The sequence below is a fragment of the Martes martes genome (assembly GCF_963455335.1).
Source record: "Martes martes genome assembly, chromosome: 1".
In the NCBI taxonomy this organism is placed as follows: Eukaryota; Metazoa; Chordata; class Mammalia; order Carnivora; family Mustelidae; genus Martes; species Martes martes.
The window spans coordinates 215,737,167-215,756,429 of NC_137888.1; the positions used below are offsets into that span (position 1 = coordinate 215,737,167).

General features: G+C 63.1%; 1 protein-coding gene across 2 annotated transcripts in view; it reads left to right on the plus strand.

Moving 5' to 3' along the window:
* GNG7 (G protein subunit gamma 7) overlaps window positions 1–19,263 on the plus strand; it is a 113,027-nt gene that overhangs the window by 35,039 nt on the left and 58,725 nt on the right. The window lies entirely within an intron of this gene.

The window sequence follows — 19,263 nt, forward strand, 5'->3', positions numbered from 1 at the left end:
CAGGAACTGCCAAGATCAACAGTCAGAACCTTCAGACCTTCTGCTTGGGAAAGGTCACGGGGCTGCCGCCGCCTTCCCGACAGAAAACACGTACAGAACACCCGTGACCGGGGGCCCCCGCGGCAGCCCACAGTGCCCGAAACCCTCTCCCTGCAGGCGCTCACCCAGGGGCCACGTGGCCACATCGTAGAAGGTCTGTGGCCGTCATGACCAGGTGGGTGGGGCCAGGGAGGCTGCTTGGCCCCCCCCACAGCACCCAGGATGTCCTCCCGAGAGTGACCTGCCTCACAGTCCACCAGGATGAGAGGAGGAATCCCCGCTGCCTGAGAGTCTAGTTCCCGAGGGGGAGTCAAGGTCACACCGTCTTGTCCACATGCACCACTGCCTGGTTTCCACCCACGCCGTCTCCTGGACCCTGTGGGCCAGGGTGTGCTGGAAAGTTCTGTCTCACGGGCTGGCTAGTGCTACCGCCACCTGAATTTACCGCTGGACAGTCAGGACCCCGGCGGGTTCATGTGTAGGATTGCTGGAGCAGGGGCCCCCTCACTGGGGCCGCTAGAACTGGAGCAGTCTGGTGGCCACACAGGGGCGGAGACCACACCTCTGTGGGCGCAGGGATGTTGCTGGGCAACTGCTCACACAGTCAGCCTCCCTCGGGCAGGGCATGGCGCACGTGCGCCTGTCGTGGTCACCCAGCCGCAGCCTCTTGACTCAAAACACAGGGTGACCGTCACGTATGACAGGAAGGTGGGGGCGGGCAGGACAGGAGCCGTGTGGTGGGCAGCGGGGTCCCTGCGTCTTTCCAGGGCCCACTCTCCGCCTGATTCCCTTGGCGCTGGTGGATGGGAACCTCCTCATTTCCTTCCCCCCTCTTCATGCTTTTAGTCCACAAACATCTGTGTGCCAGGGCCCCTCCAGGCGGACCTGCTTGTAGCTGCTTGCAGAAGCCCCGGTGCAGGAAAGAGAACACAGCGTCCACGGGACAGAGCGGGTACGCAGGACAGGGCTCAGGCATCGCCTGGAGAGGGCCTGCTGGGGTGTGCTCAGCAGCGGGAGGCAGGGAGAGGGACTCGGGGCGCCCGAGAGCTCCTGACGGGGCACCCAGTGCAGGTCCGTGGTCGTTGGGGGCCTGCCTCTAACGGTCACAGACGGAATCACCGGTGGTCTCTAATCGTCATCGGTGCCCCCGTGTGCCGATAACCGGAGGGGAGGCCTTTGGAGGGTGATGCTGTGGTCTCTAGTAGGGACCCGTCTTGGTCTTCGGGCGCGATTCCTGGCTCGCCGCTCCCCAGACTTGTGACTGTCTGAGTGAGAGGAGTGTCCCCTGTATGTGACTGACCGTGACAGTGACCAGGAAACCCCGGGACGCTCTGTCCCCCTGTTTCACAGAGCGTGTGACGGGCGACCGCACTCACACAGCACAGGCCGATCGGCTCCTGATCCTGCAGGTCAGCGGTGTAGACACTATTGCAGCTGCCGTATCCAGAGCCTCACCAGGCTCGGCCAGAGCCAAGCGCTCATCGAGGCGCAGCGGAAAAAGAAGCCGCCTCCACCATCACTCCGGCTGTCGGCAGGATTCAGCTTCTTCGTGTCGCTGGTGGCCAGCCAGGGGCCACCCTGAGCTCTTAGAGGCCGCTCTCGGGTCCTGTCCTAGCCGTGTGGTCTCCTCCACTGGCCTCCTCACACTCCCAGCCTCTCGCTTCAGGGAGGTCCCTGACCCTTTGACGGGCTCGCCCGATGAGGTCAGGCCCACCCAGGTGCGTCCCTTTTTGATTAACTCGGAGTCGACCGATGTGGAGGCTTAATTCTGTCGTTCAGACTCCTTCTTCCACACAAATCGTCTACACAAGGCATGGCATCTCATCCTGTTCCCAGGCCCCGTCCACATCCAGGGTTAGTCCACATGGCGCACTCAGCAAGGAGCAGGGGTCCTGTCGGCCACAAAGGGGAGGCAGGGAGCAGAGTCCCTCGAGACACAGCCAGGCCTGAGCCCCGCCAGGCGGTGTCTTCATCCTCCTCCTCCCACTTCCAGCCCCTCCTTGCCGGGGGTGTGGCCGGGACTCCAGAGGGTCAGGGCTGGGGGGAGCGGAGGGGTTTGGGGAACGCACGGCCCATCTTGTCCCAGTTACACCTAAATGGACGCAGGACTCCACCCAGTTTTTTAAAAACCTGTATTTTGAAATAATTACAGATTTCTAGGAAGTTGCAAGCTCTCCCACGGCACGGTCCCGTGTGCCCTCTGTCCCGTTGCCCCGGTGGGGCAGCTCTGGTCACTAGAGTGCAAAACCAGGCATTCAGCACAGGGACCGTGTGGGCCGCGGTTCCCTAACGTTTGCCGCACGTGCAAATTCAGCCCCGCCCCGCTGAGGAGCGTGCAGGACCATCAGGCCCGTACGGTGGATGGAGCTCCTCTCGCGCGTGTGCAGACGGTGGGGGGGGGGGTGTGCCTCAGTGGCACCGCGTGCCCCGCCCAGTGTTCCAGGCCGTGCCCTCCTCCCCCCTCCCACTCTGGGGGGCCTCGTCTGCCCCTCTTCAGGCAGCCGGCCCCTGCGGTGGGTCCGTTTGCAGAAGGGGAGAAGCCCTCGTGGGTCAGGGGGCTCAGGTTCGAATCCAGGTGCGCCTCCCGGAGGCACGCACAGCCCGGCAGCTCCCCGGACCTTTCTGAGCGTGGAGGCCTGGCCCCGAGCCCGCTGCCGGCCCGGCATCCTCAGGACGGCCGCAAGTGACTGCGAGAGACTCTAGGTCCTTCCAGGGGATTGACCCTGTCATCCCCCCCGTCTGTCCTGCCCAACCGCCGGTGACCGACGACGATAGCCCGGCTTGAACGAAGCCTTCCTCCGCCTCCCCCGGAGTCCTCAGCTGTGTGCTCCACGCCTCGCAGAGTCTGCCGCGTAGGAGCTGCTCCGTGGTGCGGGGCTGGGTTTCTCCCTCCTCCCAGTACCGACCGTGGCCGTGTGGGCCTCGTCTTCCAGGATGGTGCCCCAGCTGGGTGCCCGCTGCTGTCCGTGCCCCGTCTGATCCCTGCTCCTTGGGTGCAGGGAACCTGGGAATAGACTGGATGCCACTCTCACCGTTAGGCTGATGTGAAACGGCAAAAGGGATTTTGCAGATACGGGAAGACCCCTAATCGGTTGACTCTGGGTTCATCAGAAGAGATGGTACCTGGGTGGGCCTGGCCTAATCAGGCCAGCTCTTTTTTTTTTTTTCTAAAGATTTTATTTATTAATTTGACAGACAGAGATCACAAGTAGGCAGAGAGGCAGGCAGAGAGAGAGGAGGAAGCAGGCTCCCCGCTGAGCAGAAAGCCCGACGCAGGGCTCGATCCCAGGACCCTGGGATCACGACCTGAGCCGAAGGCAGAGGCTTTAACCCACTGAGCCACCCAGGTGCCCCAGGCCAGCTCTTGAAAGAGACCAGAAGCTTATCCTGAGTACTGAGGTTCATGGGTGCGGGGGGCTGAAGGACGGGGACGGGGAGTTCGTGTTGACCAGGGGTTCGGGTGTGCAAAATGAGAAAGTTGTAGACGTCCATGGCACATGGACACAGATATCTTAATGCTAATGAGCGCTACTTGTAGAAACGGGTGAGATGGTTGTGTGCTTGTTACCAGAAGAGAGAGACAGACAGAGCAGCGGCAGGAGCAGACACTGTCGCCTCGGAGCGAGCATTCGTGTCGTGAGTGCTTGGAGCAGTGCCCGTCCGGGAGCCAGCTCGGGGGCGGGGGGGGCGCATCCCGCCGCGGCACGTGCGAGCTCAGCCCCGCCAGCAAGCCCATGAGTGGAGGGCCCCGTGGTGTCCGTGTCTCAGATGACAAAACGGTGGCAGAGGGGCTGAGTGACTTGCCCAGGGCCACGTGGTCGTGTTCAGGTCCACTGCGTCCATCCCCGGGGCTGGATCAGAGGCTCCTGCGGGTCAGGCATCTTGGTGGACCGCTCGCGGGTTCTTAGTGCGTGAGCGGACGAAGGAGGGAAGGCTCTGGCCTGGTCCTCACCTGACCCAGCCCCGAGAGGGGAGTCAGACCGGGTCTGGTGACATGTCGGGGACAGTGGACAGAGCCGGGGAGGAGTAATGATCACATGCGGCTTCCTCGGCAGAGTCGTCACCGGAGCTGAGCTCTGAGCTCATTAGCTTCCTGGAGCGCAACATGCTGTCCCCGGCTCCTGACTCATGTTCCCGCTCGTCCAGACCTCTGCTCCTGGCCGAGGCGGGCTCTCAGAGCTGGGCGCCCTCCGGCCCACGTGAGGCTCACAGAGCCAGAAGCAGCTGAGGGACAGAGACCGAGGCCTGGCAGTGCTCCCGGTGGATGTTTCTGGCACCGGGCTGCCTGCTGTGGGCATGAGGACAGGCACACGGAGTTCGCGGGCAGCACCCGGGGTGCGGGCTGGGGTCACACCGGCTGGTCCCCCTGGCAAACCATTAACCAGGCCTCCTGGGTCCCGGTGCCATGGGGTGGAGCCAGCTGGCTCCCTGGGCACTGCGGACACCGGCCCGCGCCTTGGGCACTATGGGTGGGGATCAGGCAGGATCCTGGCCCCACCCACTTGCTGCCAGGAGCTCCCCCCACCCCAGTCATGACAGCCACAGATGTCCCTATGTCACCCAGTGTCCCCTGGGGTAGGACTGCCCTGGGCGAGACCCTAATTGAGCAAACTGATGGTGACAGTCCTGCTAGAGAGTGAGAGCAGGTGCTCAGGGAGGCCTTCCTGGAGGAGGTGGTGATGTCTGAGTTGAGGTAGGTGATGCCCTGGAGCTGACTGGGGGCGGGAGACCTTCCAGGTGCACAGCAGTGGGTGCTGGTGCCGGGACTGGGGGCACCAGCTGAGGGAGGGGAGGCAAGGGGGCCAGCAGCAGAGCCCGCGCGTCATCCCGAGGGTTCCAGGCCCTCCCGTGGCAGCGACGAGCTGCCCTTGTTTTCCAGATTAGGAAACCAGAGAAGGCGAGGGTGCCCGGTCCCCCCGACCCAGCGGTGGTGGGTAGAGTCCCCGTGGGCTTCAGGCCGGCCGGGGGCTGGGGGTGGGGTGGGTGCTAGAGCCAGGCCCAGGAAGCTCAGCCCCTCCCAGCTCCGAGACCCTCAGTCAGGCAGGCATCTGCCCCCACCCTGTTTCCCTTTGGTGCAGCTGGGTGACAACCGCCCTGACACCCAGGGTCGTTGCTAGGAGTCGAGGGAACCAGCTCCCCAGGCCGGGGCTCTGGGTGAATGGGCAACAGCACGTCCCTTAGCCTGTGGTCAGCAGACGTGACCTCCCCAGGCCCTTCCTCTTTGGACTCTGCCTCCCGAGTTCGTCCGGCTTCTCAGGATCCGAGGAGACGTGGGCACTGAGGGAGAGGCCCCAGGCCCTTCGGCAGGTGGGTGGTGCGAGCCCTGGACCCGGTTCCCATCCTCGTGCTCTTCCCTCTAACGGAGGATGAGAAAGAAGGGGCGGAACCACGTGCACAGAGTGCGCCCCTGCCCGAGAGCCGCGCCCCTGCCTGAGGGCTGCGCCCCCACCAGAGTAACGAGCAGGGTCCACCCTCAGGGGGCCCGGCCTGTGTCCACGAGGGAGGACTGCAGCCGGGCAGTCGTCCGTGTCCCCAACTGACCTTGTTTTCCTGTGCTCAGGGCAGGAACGGCCCGGCCCACGGAGTGGACCTCTCCAGGCCTGGGAACACCTGGGACACGGGCGGGCCGGGCCGGGCTGGCGGAAGGGGGCTCTGGGTTCCCTGGCCCGCCGCCTGCGTTCCCCTTCCTGGCTCCTGCAGGGAAGGCTGGCAGAGGTGGCCTCCGCACCCTTCAGGAAGACCAGCCGCTCTGCCGCCTCCGGGAGGGAGCCCAGCGGAGATGGCGGCTGGGATAGTCACCTGCACCACGAGGCCGCCAGGGCCACGGCGTCTATGCACCGGCCGTGTGGCACCGCGCGCGCCAAAACCTGGACAGAGACGGCCTCCTGAGCGTTTGGAGCACCTTCTTTCTTTCTTTGGTAGTAAAATACACATAAAATTCATGACCTTAACCTTTTCTAAGCACACAGCTCGGTGGCAGGACACACACTCACACCCCCAACCTCCGTCTCCAGAACTTTCCATCCCCCACACGGAGACTCCCTCCCCACGACGCACGGACTCCCCACCCCTGCCCCAGCCCCGGCTCCCACCCCCTCCTCTCTGTCAGTGGGGTCCTGTGGGATGTGTCCTTCTGGGTCTGGCTGCTCTCCCTGAGCCTGGTGTCCTCAGGGTCCCTCCACGTGGTGGCAGGGTCAGGGTCCCCCCCTCTTGCTGAGGCTGCACCGTGTTCCCGCACATGGACCAACCACACTCACCTGTCAGTGGACACATGAGTCGTTTCCACCTTTTTATTGGCTGTTGTGAATTGTGCTGCTGGGAACCCGGGGGTGCGAATGCCTGTTTGAGTCCCCGCTTTCACTTCTTTTTTTTTTTTAAGATTTTATTTATTAATTTGACAGAGAGAGACACAGCGAGCGAGGGAACACAAGCAGGGGGAGTGGGAGAGGGAGAAGCAGGCTCCCCGCTGAGCAGGGAGCCCGATGTGGGGCTCGATCCCAGAACCCTGAGACCATGACCTGAGCTAAAGGCAGATGCTTAATGACTGAGCCACCCAGGTGTCCCCCCGCTTTCACTTTTTTTTGGGGAAAAATGATCCTGTTTGTCTTGGTTTGACAGCCCACCCTAGCCAGCAGCTCCCCTGCCCGCCCCTCGAGACGCAGGGAAGCCCAGTCAGAGCTGCCGAAACCAAGATGTGGCTTCTCCTTCCCCGACCCTCGTTTGCACTCCCACACCCCTAGGAAGGAAAATAGACATTTTGCCCAAATAAAGATGCCCTGGGGTGCAGGTTCCCAAGGTGCATGTGGTGTAGAACGAGAATGACGTCTCCCTCCCCTGTGCTCTCGGCCTCCCTGCCTGGAAGCAACCATTGCCGAGTTCTGGGTCTTCTCTGGACGTGCTCTGCCTCCCAGGCACCTTTTCTGACCCTGAGTTTTGCAGGGTGAAGTCACGCACCCCTCAGGAGCACTAACGTGAAGCTACTAAAAGGCGTGGCTCCAGTGGGGGGGAGGAGGGGCTGTCCGGTGGCCGGGCCTGTGTCGGGCCTGTGTCGCGCCTGTGTCGGGCCTGTGTCGGGCCTGTGTCGCGCCTGTGTCGGGCCCGTGTCGGCCGGGCTCCGGGTGCGCTCTCCTGCCAGGTGCCGGAGCCGCCGAGGGCCCGCCCATCAGCGCCCAGGCCGGGCCTCTGCACGGTGGGCGTTTGATGAGATGACGCGCTCCCGCGTCAGGGGCTGGATGTTTGGGTCCCCCAAATTCCTGCCGTACCAGCGGGCTGGTCTGGGAGGGGATCGGTGTTAGGCGAGGTCACGAGGGTGGGGCCCCGCGGGGGCTTCAGCCTCCTGGTAAGGGGAAGGGGAGCCATCAGGGCGCTCTGTCCCAGACACAGCAAGGGGGGGTGCGTCCCCACCAGGGCCCGACCTGCGGCCCCATGATCTCAGACTTCCCGCCTCCCGAACCCTGAGAAGTGATGCCTGCGCGCTAGGGTGCCCTGTCTGTGCGATTCTGGCAGAGCGGCCAGAGTGCACTAATACAGCCCATCAGAATATTTTTCTAAAAAAAAGAAAAGAAAGAGAAAGACAGCCTGCAAAAGGCACCACTGGCGGTCACCTGAGGCAGGGGTCCCCTTCAGATCCTCACAGCGCCGGGGCCTCCTCCTAGGGAGACCCGACCGCCCCTTGCCTCCCGCACAGCCTCCCTGATGGAGGCTGGTTTCAGTGGTCTCTGGTGCCAGCGGTTTCTGGCACGCGGGGCCAGTGGAGCTGCCTCCTGTGGGCAAAAGGGGAGATCAGAGAGGCACGTGCCGGTGTCCTGGGGTCACTGTAACTAGACTAGAGACCAGGGGCCTGAGAACCACGGGACCTCTTTCTCCCACATTCTGGGGTCAGAAGTCTGAGGTCGAGGTGTGGCGGGGCCCTGCTCCCGCCAGTCTCCAGGGGGGCGTCCTTCCTGCCTCTCCCAGCTCCGGGGTGGGGGTGGGGGCAGCACCGTGGGGCTTGTGGCCGTGCCCCTGCAGCCTTGGCCTCTCCCTGTGCGTCTCTCCTCTTTTGATAAGGACGCCACTGCTCGGGTCAGGGCCCCCCCAATCCTGCATGGTCTCATTTTAACATAACCAGTCAGACCCACAGAGACTGTCTGTCTCTTCCAATAAGGTCACTACAGAGCCTGCTCCCACGGACGGGGCCGCCTGAACCACGACTGTGATCTCAGGGTCCTGGAGCCGGGAGGTCTGAGATCAGGGTGTCTCCCGAGGCTGCTCTCCTGGCCTCCCTTCCCCGTGTCCTCACCGGGCTGTCCCTCTGTGCGCGTCTGTGTCTCACCCTGCCCTTCTACAAGAGTCCAGTCAGCCTGGACTCGGGCCACCCTTGTGACCTCATTTAAATTAATCACATCTTTAAAGGCCGCGTCTCCAAGTACGGTCCCAGTGGGGGTTCGGGCTTCAACGTGGGAATCTGGGGACACCGGGGACATGCTGTTCAATCCACCGTGGGAGGTGGGGGCTGACTGAGCTCAGGCCTCCATCAGGGAGGCTGTGCGGGAGGCAAGGGGGGGTCGGGTCTCCCTAGGAGGAGGCCCCGGCGCTCGGCAGAGCGGCACAGAGGGGTGTCTGTGTGCGAGTCACTTAGCCGAGCTGTGGTCTGACCTTCGGGGCACCCTGCCAGGAGTGGAGGCTCCACCCCCATCCTTCACCCCCTTTTTTTAAAAAAAGATTTTACTTATTTATTTGACAGAGAGAGAGATTGCAAGCAGGCAGAGAGGCAGGCAGAGAGGGAGGGGGAAGCAGGCTCCCGGCCGAGCAGGGAGCCCGATGTGGGGCTTGATCCCAGGACCCTGAGACCATGACCCGAGCCAAAGGCAGAGGCTTTAACCCACAGAGCCCCCCAGGCACCCCTTCATCACGATCCCTTTTATAAACGAAGGTGGGCACAGCAGGGAGAGGTTGCCCAGGGGTGCAGAGCACCCCGAGCGCGGCCCACGACCTCCACCCCGCAGGTGGGTTCTGTGCCCAGCGCCGGCTTCCCAGCCGGGGGTGCCAACAGCCTGAGGAAGTCCCCAGGGCCCCCGAGGTGGTAGGCACCAAGGGCCTGGGAGCCCTCCGACCCCTGGGACGTCCCCTCGAAATCTCTGCTTTTGCTTTCATTTATTTTTTGTTAAAAGGTTTTTCTTTTTAAGCAGCTTCTGCACACAGCACGGGCTCTAAACCGCAGCCCCGAGATCCAGACTGCGCGCTCTCCCAACCCAGCTGGCCAGGTGCCCCTTTTTGTTTGCTTTTAACGGCTCAAAAGTGTCGCGTTCTTGCTTGCGAGCTCTCTCATCTGATTGGACGGAAAACGATTTGGACTTTTCCCTTCTGTGGATCATGTTGATCTGGTGGCTCAGAGGCCCCTTGGGGTGGGCCCGGCTCTGGGGTGCCGGAGGGGGGCGGGGGAGCCTCGTAACTGTCTGTGGCCGGATCACAGGGCGGGGCAGCGAGAGCGAGACCCAGCGTGTGTGGATGAAACGGGGCAGCGTCCAGGAGCCAAAGTACAGGCCTGTGAGCTCTGTGTTCTTAATTCTACCGGCTTAAAAAGAATGTTTTTATAACAGCTTTGTTGAGACATAATTCACTCACTGTTCGGGTCACCCTTTTCAAGTGTATGATTGGGTGGGTTTTAGTACATTTACATGGTTGTGCAACCATTTCATTATCTCATTCCAGAACATTCCATCACGGCAGAGGGAAACCCTGCCCCCATCAGCAGTCCTTCCCCCTCTGTCCCCAGCCCCCAGCCCCCACGAGTCCCTTCCCATCCGTGGAGGGGCCTGGTCTGGACGTGTCGAACGCGTGAACTCACATCCCACGTGGCCTCCTGTGTCTGGTCCCTTCCCTGAGCGTCCTGGGCTCGGGGCCGTCCCGGGGCGGCGCGTGGTTCTCTGCCCCGGCTTCAGGACGGAGATTCTCAAACTCTCACGTCCTGAGGGCTCCAAGGAGGTTTGTTTTATGCAGGTTTTGTTCGTTGGAAGTCACTGGACAAGGAATCAAAGCTGAGAAGTGATTTAAATATTTATTAATTCACTTAGAATAAGAAAGTGCTAAGTGACTATTTTTCAAACAAAAAGTAACTGTGGTTTGCAAAACAAGCAGATTTGGTGTGAAAGTGGCAAGGGGAACCCCAGAGTTGGGCCTGACCTGGGAGGAGACCACGGAGCAGGACGGCCACACCCAGTGCGGTCCTGGCGGCAAAGGGCACGGGGGGGGGGGGGGGGACCCAGTGGCTCCTGCGTCAAGCGTGGCCAAGCTGCTCCCTGGGAGAGAAGATGCTCCCGTGGGGGGCACCCCGGGGGGGGGGGTGGACGGGACTCTTGCTACTGTCTTTGCAACTTCTCTGCAAATCCCAAATTATTCCAGACGGAAACTTTGTTTGAAAACATGGGGCAAACACAAAGAAACAAACATGGGACAGAATGAGGGGAAGTGGGGTTGAGGGCTGTGGCCTCAGTGAGGGGAGGGTGGGGGACGTCCGCCCCGGGACCGGGCGTCCCCACAGGAGGACCCGGAGGGCAGAAGAGGGAACCAGAGGCCATGCAAGTCGGCGAGTCCTGACCCAACGCCAGCCACATACCAGAGACAGTCGTGGTTGCTGGACCTGGGATGGCGGGGGTGGGGGGGGCGGGGGCGGGGATCCAGGGAGGTCTCTAAGGAGGGGACGTCCATGCAGACCCCGAGGGACAGGGAGGAGCACTGGAGGCAGAAGGGGGACTGAGCCGGGTCTGGCTGGGCGGGAACGGTCATGAGACTCACAGCCAGGTGCCCTGGGGATGGCCCTCCGCTGGGGCTGGTCCCTGCTTTTGACAGGCTGACGGGGGGCCAAGGCTCCCAGCCCCCAAGACAGGGTCAGGGCCGCCACGCGGGGGGTCAGCTCTGCCTCCCTGGAGGAGCCCAGTTCCTGGTCTAGGCCAGCGGCTCTCAGCGAAAGTCATTTCTGCCCGGGGGACACACTGCTGAGGGAGACCCTGTGTTAATTATCTAGAAAAAACTTGAGTCCAGTCCCTGCCCACTCTGGACACGGGTGTAGCGCTGGGCTTGGGCTCAGGTGGGACTCCAGGTCGCTTTTTGCCGGGAAGTTCAGGTGTCCCCCTCACAGGTGTCCATCTGCCCAAGCCAGCACGCGGAGTGTCCCAGGAGCACCCCAGAAACTCCCTCACCTACCAGCCGTGCTACCGGTCACAGACCCTACCACGGGGAATGCGGACTGTTAGACGGGGTGGCCCTCCGCGCGCAGGGGTCCGGCCCGCCGGGTCAGCCACGTGGTGGCAGTCAGGAGAGGGGTGGGCTCCCCGCGCAGGGCCCTCTGGCCATCTGTGAGCACCCGCCTCCGGTCCTCCCCCTGGGGCGAGACCCTGCTGCCGGCCTTGGCCACTGTCCGCTTTACTTCCCAGGCTTCTGTGTGTGTGTGCTGCCCTGGGCTGACCAGAAGGAGGTTGGGAATACTGTCCCGTCACAGGTCATGGCTCTGGGGCTCGGCTTCACGCCACTGGCTGTGAGAGAACCCTGGGGCCGATGTCAGCAGAGCCCTGTCCCCCCAGACAGGCCCTGTCCCCCGGGAGCCTCTGCCCGGCCGCTGTGGGCTTGCCCCTTCTCTCCCCTTCCCAGCCAGGATGGTCCTGATGTGTAGGTGGCACACATGATCTGAGTTTAGGGGAGAGACGCTGGGCTCACCCTGGTTTGTACCCTCTGACCTCTGGGCCTTTGCCCTGGTGTGTAGTGTGAGCAGGGATCAGACTCAATTCTTCCCAAACACTGAATGCAGGGCGTCTGCCTCTCAGCACCGTGGACGTCCAGGGCCGTCCTGGATACTATCCCCAACTCCACCCACTGGATCCCAGGGGCACCCCCAGTGTGACAACCACCGATGTCCCCTGGGGATCGTTAGTCCAGATGAGAGCTGCCCCTGGTCCCGGCCCTTTGACAAGGGGAGTCAGGGAGCCCCGCCCTCGGGGCCCGGCTGGGTCGCTTTCCCAGCACCGGCCGCAATGCCAGGAAGGCTGCTGGACCCAGGAGCCTCTGCGGGCTCTTGGCCGGGGCGCAGGGGGCTGGGAGCTCTGCTTTCCAGGGACCGGGCAGCCAGAAACGTGTCTGTGTCGAGAGCTCCGCGCACTCCAGCCTAGGACCCGGGACGTCCCCTGGCTCCTCGCTGTGCTCCTCAACCACGTCCCCTTCCGTGCAGGGCCCTGAAGGTGGTTCTGACCGGCCACTCCCAAAGTCGTGTCCAACACCAGATGGACCCAGGGGGTCTCGTGGGGGTGGTTCTGCCTCCAGGACACAGGGTGATGGAGGGACATCTGGGGCCATCACATCTGGGAACCGGGGGTGGTCCTGGCATTGAGGGGTGGGGCCACGGGAGCTGCTCAGCCCCCACAGTGCCCAGGACGCCCCCCAGAGAACGCCCCCGCGCAGGGGCCTTCTGCCAGCCCGTCACGGGGTGATGCTGGGATGTCGGCGGAGGCCCCCTCCGCTCTGGGGTGGGTGGGGAGTCACGGGGACACGGGTTCACTTGCTGTCCGCAGGAATACCCTCTGGTCTGGTGTGGGCCGGAGCTCCTGCACCACCTGTGTGAGCAGGGACCCCCGGTGAGCAGTGGGGGGGGGGCAGGCCAGTGTGAGCAGGGAGCCTGTGGGAGCGGGGGTGGGGGCGGGGGGCGTGTGAGCGGGGGAGGGGCTTGTGAGCAGCGGCCCCAGGCGAATGGGGAGCCCGTGAGAGTGGGAAGCAGCTGTCCTCTGCAGGAGTGGGGTGGGGGGCATGGCGCTGACACCTGTGACGTTTTCTCGGGGCCCTCCCACAGCAGCCGAGGAACCTGTTGGCATCCGTCTGGCAGGATGTCAGCAGGCTGCGCTCTGGCCCTGGCCTCCGTGGCCGCGTGCCTGGGGCTTCCAGGAAGCTCGCCTACACCCAGGAGGGAGCGGGGCGGGGGTGGGGGGAGGGCGCCCTTTCCAGCAAGCTCCGGGCGGGGCTGGGGACAGGCTGGGAGGTCAGCTCCTGCCCATCTGTCCCAGTACCCAGAAGCGGCCGTAGGTCCCACTTCCCGGCCACCATCTAGGCCGGCTGAGTCAGGGCCGTGTCACATGGAGGAAAGAAAGGCCGGCTCCGCGGCAGCCCCAGAAGCTTCGTCAGGTCACGTGACTCCCCCGGCAGCGTGCCCCCCTCCCGATCTCCTGAGGACGAGAGCCAGACGCCTCACAGTGTCCGCTCACCCCCCTGCCTTCCCAGACATTTGCAAGAGCAAGCCCCGTGGGCCACCCTCCTTCCAAATACCCACACCCCTGCCCCTCGTCTTTAGGATCTGTGGTCTGAGGCATGTCCCTTTCCAGCCAGACCTCTTTTCTTCGGCTCATCTCAGAAGCCCCCCTCCCCTCTGCGCCCGGTCCTTCTGAGCTGCCCTGCTTCTCCCCCGGTGCCACCAGGTGAAACCGTCTGTTTTCCGTGATGACTTGTGCGTGTGTCTGCCCTGTCTAGGACGTCAGGTCCGTTCAGCTTTGCGTAGATCGGGGATACGAACCTTATCCGTAAAGGGCCCGCTAGTGAATATTTTCAGCTCTGTGGGCCAGACCGTCTCTGTCGAGACTACTCAGTTGTGCCCTTGGAAATGAACGGGCCGTGTGCCAAATAAAACTTTATTTACAAAGACACGCGGTTTGCCTCCCTCTGAGTCAGAGGGTTTCCCGCAGGGACCCGTCGTGATCCCACCACATGCGACGCTGAGTTGTCTTCGAGGCAAACTTTCAAACTTGAGGATTTCTGTCAGATGATTCTGGAACGTAAAGTCCTTGGGGGTCAATGGGATCCCTTCACGCAGGGGGCTCCCCCGGGGCCATGTTTGATGACGTGTGTGGCTGTCACGACGGGGGACATTGAAGGAGTGGGGGCCAGGGCTGCTGCTCGGCACCCCCCAGTGCCCGGGACGCCCCGCAGGGAACAGCTGCCCCCACGTCAGCGGAGCCGGTGGGGGGGAGCCCTGCGTTCACGCACCCTGGGCTGAAGCGCGCGGCGGCTTCCGTGGTGCTCACGTGTGGGGCGGCCCACCTGCGGCACGGTCTCGCCCGCCAGCACCTTCCGGGTTCTCTTACAACGACCCCCAGCCCGTCACAGCCACCAGACTGTGCGTGATGCCGTGACAACAGCGGGGGAAACCGAGGCTCAGAGCCAGGCCCGCAGCCCCGTGCTCTCTCCGGCTCCTTTTCCTCAGCGTGGGGGTCCGCTCACGGGTCTTCGCCCCCAGAACGCTCCTGTCACGTTGTGTCCACTCAGGGCAGCCCCTGAGCTGGCGCCGGTGACCCCGCCGCGCAGACCTCAGCAGGGCCCTGCCTGCCTGGCGTAACCACATTCCAGGGTGCCCTGTAAGGGTGGGGGGCAGGAGGCACCCATCTCTCGAGGGTCTGCGTGCGGCCAGGCCCGTGCCGCCATGAGGCAAGGCGGTGCGCCTCGGCTCACGGGCCACAGGAGAGGGCTGGCCGCCGTGGAGGCCGGTTTGCGGGTAAGCACGGGGTTACCCGCTGACCCAGCAGGTCCGGTCCTGCGTCCACACCCAAGGGGAAAAAACAGGTGCACAGATGGAAGCCTGCACACGCGTGTGCAACAGCAGCACAGGGCCCTGGCCCTACCCCCTTGAGGCCAGGGACAGCCGTGAGGCGGGAATGACCCCAGTGTCCCCTACGTGCGGCTCCAGGGACGGACCCCGAGCCCACGACACGCAGGGAGGGAACCAGACACAGGAGGCCCCACGGGGTGTGAGTCCACGCGTGTGACACACCCAGACCAGGCTCCTCCACGGACGGGAAGGGGGCTCGTGGGGGCTGGGGAGGGGGTGGGGAGTGATGGCGGATGGGGACGAGTTTCCTTTTGGGGAGATGGAATGTTCGGGAACTAGATAGAGATGTGGGTTGCACAGATACCACAGCGTACGATGGTAGCTTTTCTGTTACGTGTGTTTTAACCCCCCCAGAACCTTGTGCAGGGGCCCCCAGAACCATCTGGTGCCGTGTGACCCGGCTTGTGTGCAATCCTTCCCACCTCCCTGGCTCTCGCCGGCTCCCAGTCTCCCAGGCCTGGTTCTCTCACCTCCCGGGGGGCCCTGGGGTGTGCCCGGGGGGACATGGCTCCGCAGGTGGTCTTTGTGCCACTGCTTTAGAAGTCACTGCGCCCACAGCCTTCTGCCCGCCCGGCGGTGCCCTTGGCGGGAGTCTCAGTCCAGTAGCGGAACCCCCTCCCCCCGCCCAGATCTGCGATCTGAGTTCACCGGCCTAGCCCAGGGTCTCAGCACTACAGGGCAGCTCATTCACTCTCTGGGGGGCATCCTGGGCACTGTGGGGGTTCAGCAGCATCCCTGGCCCCACCCCCTCGAGGCCAGGAACAGCCCCGGGTTTCCACAGACATTGTCCCATGTCCCCAGGGGGCAGGAGCACCCCAGACTGGGCCCAGGCTTCGAAGCAGACCCAACCTGGGGGAGGGGAGGCCCCGTACCCACAGCCCACAGATGGGGTCCATGGCCTACCAAAGGGTGCTGATTTTAATTTCTTTTAAAATCAGTGAACAGGGGGGCACCTGGGTGGGTCGGCCAGTTGGGCGTCTGCCTTTGGCTCAGGTCATGATCTCAGGGTCTCGGGATGGAGCCCCACATCGGGTCCCTGCTCGGCGGGGAGCCTGCTTCTCCCTCTGTGCCACCCCACCCCCGGCTCATGCTCTCTCTTGCTCTCAAATAAATAAAATCTTTAAAAATATAATAAAATCAGTGAACGGAAGGTGACTAACGTATTAGTAAACGTTTAGTAACAAACGCAGCCTGGTTTACATTCACCTTTACACAGCTGGAGTTCTAGAACATCAAGTACTCTATCGCCATGTGGTAGGAGGGGCTACAAAGGCAAGCGTGACACCCCCCGCCAAAGCTCCCACATGTTTCTGCGTCCATGTGCAGGTGGGAGGGGGAGGAGCCCGCTTAAGGACCTTGAAAACAAAATCCAGAAGCGGACTTTTGGGGCAACAGGTGAGCCCTCCTGGTGGGCTGTCCCTCCTGGGAGAAACCCGCCTCCACGCCTTTCCCCGTGGACCTAGCGAGTGCCTGTGCTCCTGTCCCAGGCACAGAGGCCTCTGCCCGGGCCTCGCCTTGCCGGGGGGCCAAGCAGGAGGGGTCCCCTCTGGCCCTCATTCCTGTGCTCTCCCAACACCACCCAGTCCTGATGGGGGGCTCCTCACAGCGGGGAGGACAGGGGGCTGCCTGGATAGTTACTGCTTCAAAGAAGGGACGTTTGGTTCCAATCAAAAAACCAGCAATCACCTATCCCAGAATTTCGGACCGAGATGACTGCACCCGGGGGGTCACGGGGCCCCGTGTGGAGGCATCTGTGGTCGTCACGATCGGGGTGCTCCTGGCATCCAGGGGCTGTGGACCAGGGATGCTCCGCCGCCCACAGTGCCCGGGACGCCCCCGGAAGAGAGTCACTCGCCCTAATGTCAGCAGTGCCAGGATGGGGAGACCCTGCATTCCTTATTTTGGGAAAATAAGTCCCTGCTCACACTAGACACGTAACAAACCCGAGGGGTCCCACCGTAGAAACCAGAGTCCGAGTCACCCCCACCGAGCGTACACAGCGTCCTGGGACCTCAGGAGTCCGATGGTCACAGAGCGCAGTCTCCTGGGGTCCGCGGAAGCCCTGACCCGGGGGTCTCCCCCTGCCGCAAACAAGTGCAGGCTTTGTGTGGCCTCCCCCTTCATTCAGTGGCCCCAGGAGGCCCTGGACCCCCACACCTGGGTCCCTTGACACGCTACGGTCCTGTGCCGCCGTGGCCGCCAGGTGGCAGCACAGCCCACCCCACCGCTCGTGCTTCTGGCTCCGGGTTCCTGCAGCCCAGAAACACCGCAGTCTAGACACCCGCCGGCGGAATTCCTGTCCCCTTGAGTCAGTCTGTGCAGAGACGTGCGTGATCCCGATTCCCAGTCATCATCTCCCACGGCATTGTCGGGGCTCCCGCCAGGGGCCAGCTCACTGGACGGAGTGGCTTCCTCTGGGACTGGGCGGGGGGCCGGCAGGGAAAGGGGACCCGCCCTGCGTTGCTTTCACACCAGCATGAAATGCCACCAGAGCCTGGGATGTCTTGGGCCGGCCGCCTGCCTGGCTCTGGCTTTGAGCGTCTGTCTTCTGCTGCCTTTTGGGAACGAGAGTCTGGCCGAGCGCTCAGGAGACAGGTGTGCACACCCTGGGCCCCCTGTCTCGGTCTCCTGGGGTGGCTGTCACCAGTGCTAATGCTGAAACAATGGAAACGTATTCTCTCCCAGCTCTGGGGCCAGAGGTGTCGCACGGCTGGTTCCTGCTGAGGGAGAGCCTTTCCCGGCCTCCCCCGCCTCACACCAGCGTGCCACTGGTCATCTCGGCATGCCCTGGCCCATAGAAGCATCCCCCCGTCTTGGCCCCGTCTTCACAGGGCTTCTCCCTGCCTGTCTGGGTCCACATGTCCCCTTTTTATAAGGGCACCCGGCATTGCTTTGGATGCACCCGACTCCAGAGTGACCTCACCTTAACTAAGTATGCCTGTGACCACCCCATTTCCAGATAATTCCCCATTCAGGGCTGGGAAGGAGCACCGTGGCACCTCCGGCTTGCTGTCTGGGGGCCGGAAGCCCACCGGGGCCGAGCAGCGGGAGAGGGCCGGGTGCAGGGCGGACGCAGACCTGGCTGGCGACGGGGACTGAGCCAGGCGGGGCCCGGGGGACAGTCCCGCCCGTGCCATCTGCAGAACAAATCCTTTTCTACGAAAGTGCTGACCTGCGTCCCTGAAGCCCCACCGGTGGCAGCGCGGCCAAAAGCTCCCCGAGGGGGCCCTGCCGAGTCGTGGGCCGGCCCGTGGCCTCCTCCCCTCCCCTCCCCTCGCAGCAGGGCCGTTCCCGCACGTGTCCAGAGGGACGCGGACCCGCACCAGCACAGCGCCTCCTGCTGCACGTGTTTGGGGGGCCTAAGGCTGAGCGGAGGTGGACATTCACTGAAAACCTGCCCTCCCGGCAGCAGAGGCTTTGTCACGAGCTCGTGTCATCGTCAGGGAAACGGGCTGAGAAGAGTAACGCAGGGGCCCCCCACCCACTCCCCTCCACCTCGGGACCAACAGACAACGCCTCATTTCCTTCCGGGTTGTGCCGGCCCTTTCCTGGTCCGGGGCCGGGGCCGCGTGTGGCCGGTGGGCCCTTGCCCCGGCGCACAGCCTGAGGCCACAGTGAGAACCTCAGGGATCAAGTAAATAGCAATTTAACGTGAAAGAGAACTTTCGTGTTAACGTCAACTCACTCATTCCAGCTTGTCCGAACGTGATTTTTTTTAAAGATTTTATTTATTTATTTCGCAGACAGAGATCATAAGCAGGCAGAGAGGCAGGCAGAGAGAGAGGAGGAAGCAGGCTCCCCACTGAGCAGAGAGCCCGATGCGGGGCTTGATCCCAGGACCCTGAGATCGTGACCTAAGCCGAAGTCAGAGGCTTAACCCACTGAGCCACCCAGGCGCCCCTCGAATGTGATTTTATGTGAAAGTAGACGTTTTAACAGAACACTGTCGGTTATTTGCATTAATAATTCAACGTCCTCGCCAACATCCAGGACGAACCCGATCAGAGTGAGGACCAAGTGTGGGTGGGAGCGGGCGGCCTGGCCCTCCCTCGCGGCTCAGGCTTCAGCGTGGCTCTCAGCCCACGGTGACCGTCCTGCCGGGATGCCGAATGCCAGCATTTCATTCGTGCTGGATTTGGTGCATTCACTCTTATCTTTTGCAGCAGAGCATTAAAACACACGCTCCCTCCACGGCTGGGTCTTGGCGTCCCTCTAGTTTCACGGCCGGGTCTCATCGCTGCCTGCAGGATCCGCACGGCCGTCACCCGAGGGTGGGCAGACGCCTGTCGGACACACGCGCACCTCCACGCCGAGCGGCTGCACCTCAGGGACGCCGGGTGGGCGCGGGGCGCAACTCCAGGCCTGCTCAGGGCCCTGGTGGGACGGCGGAGCCACAGACAGAGCCCGCTGGCCCTGCAGCTCGGGGCCTAGGAGGTCCCCAGAGAAGCTGCAGGTCTCCGCAAGGAAGGACGCACACACGTGTGTTCCCAGCGGCACAGCTCACAAGAGCCGGAACGGGGAGACAGTCACCGTACCACCACGCACGACACGTGCACCTGCACACGGGAGCGTCCCGGCCGCCACCAGCAGGAGCGAGGCCCACA